This window comes from Arachis duranensis, chromosome 4 (assembly GCF_000817695.3).
Source record: "Arachis duranensis cultivar V14167 chromosome 4, aradu.V14167.gnm2.J7QH, whole genome shotgun sequence".
Lineage (NCBI taxonomy): Eukaryota > Viridiplantae > Streptophyta > Magnoliopsida > Fabales > Fabaceae > Arachis > Arachis duranensis.
In genome coordinates, this window is record NC_029775.3 from 104,715,897 (window position 1) to 104,717,881 (window position 1,985).

The 1,985-nt window shown below is 33.7% G+C and overlaps 1 protein-coding gene across 1 annotated transcript in view; it reads right to left on the reverse strand.

The window, feature by feature from the left end:
- The window catches only part of LOC107485517 (uncharacterized), an 82,625-nt gene that overhangs the window by 11,919 nt on the left and 68,721 nt on the right, over positions 1–1,985 (reverse strand). The gene's annotated exons all lie outside the window — the stretch shown is intronic.

Sequence of the window (1,985 nt, forward strand, 5' to 3'; positions counted from 1 at the left end):
CATACATGTCTAAGAAATGGGATTTACAGGTTGGAATCACCTACCAGATGGCTTTAAATCACACCTGCGAAGGTCTCTCCAAAATGGATGGTACGGCATCAACTCTCAGAGAACTGGGTCCAGATAAGACAATTCTTCTTTATAAGATCATATCTCATGTTCTCATACCACAAAGTGGTCCACGCCATCGGGTAACAGTGTCTGACTTTCTTGTCCTTTTCGCTCTCGTTACTTCATCTCAAATATCATTTGCATACCTTATGATAAGGCACATGTGGAAATCTGTCAAGAGTTCAAAAAGGCCTAATCTTCCATATGGGATGTTTCTCACCTGCATCTTTGAATATTTTAAAGTTGATATCACAAATGAAGATGTTGAGAACAAGGTTTCATTCATAAAGGGAGAAGGAGATGGTAACCAGGATACTGATTCTGAATCAGGAGTACAATCTATCTGATGTTTTATGTAAATTCTGGTATTATTTGGATCATGTTTGAACTTCTAATCGGCTGTATCAAGACTGTGATACACCTTTGCTATTTTATCTTGAACTCTTTGCTATATTTATCATGGTTTGTGCAGGTGCCCCTTTGATGACAAAAGGGGGAGGAAATTTAGGTTCCAAAATTGAAATTGGAACGAAACAAGGGCTGGAAAAACAGGGGAACAGGGGATGAAATTTTCATTTGAAAATTCATGATCACCCTTGTTCAAAGAATGCATGTTGTTAATGCATTAGTTTTACTGCATGTTGATTATTGCATTGATCATTATTGTTTGAACTGCACTGCCTTTTTGGTTTATCATAATTAGTTTGATTGGCATTTGGTTTATAATGATTGATTTATTTTGATGCCTGGCTAATTGTTTCATCATTGATAAACTTGTTGGATTGAAAATTTATTTTTGGTAGTTCCTTTAATTGTGTAACATATCAAAACTGCCTTGTTTTGTTCTTAAAATATTTTTCATCATGTTGATTTGCTCTGATATCCTAAACAGGAAAATGTTTGAAAAATATTTGGATACCTTTTGAGTTTGAGCAGTAAATCAGTTATGATATCAAATGAGTTTTGATTATCAATTAAAACTGCTCATAAATCAAGCAATTTAGCATTGTAAAATCTGCTAAATAACATTGTTACTTGAAGCTTGATTTAAACGTTACAGGTTTATGCTTCCCTTGGTAAAATAGCTTATATTAAGGGGGAGCCATGTGACATTTTGAAAGGGGGAGAAATTCAAATCAAAGGGAGTATTACTTACTCAATCTTTTAATTTCTTTCCATTTCAATTTTAATAATGTTTGTCATCAAGGGGGAGATTGATGAGTTTGGAAAACTCTAAATTAATACTGTGATGACTAAACATTGTTAAAATAATTAGTTACAAAATTATTAATCTGATTATCATTTAACATATTTTTGGTTAATAATTTTGTTACAGGATCTATGATGGGCCGAGAAATAAGTTTCTGACTTAAGCCCAATAAGCAGCCTTGCTACAAGCTTTATACTATAAGGCTGAAATTTTATATTAATGGGCCAGAATAAATGTTAATGTTACAAGCCCAACCAAATGCTCTCTTATTTGCTTCCTATGCTTGATCCGCTACACAATTGTATCAGGAAAGCAAATGCTTATTAAATGGGCCAGCTTTGATCATTTTGTCACAAGCCCAAAATTATACTAAAAAGAATAGCTTCCATGTTTGGTCCGAATCAAAAGGAAAATGAAAGCATAGTGCTTCCAACGGAACCAAACTCTAACAAAGTGATGGATTTCAAAATCTATTACATTGTTAATTAATGCATGGGGAACATGAGAGAGAAAAATTCAGCTGAAGTGATTGATGGCTATTATGTCTTACACGCCACTCAATAGGGAAGTAAAAGCAAGCTAAGCCTAATTAATTTGATCAACCACTTTGTGTTGCTTTTCTTTCAGATTCTTTAATTCTCTCTCATCTCTTTCTTCTTCTCTA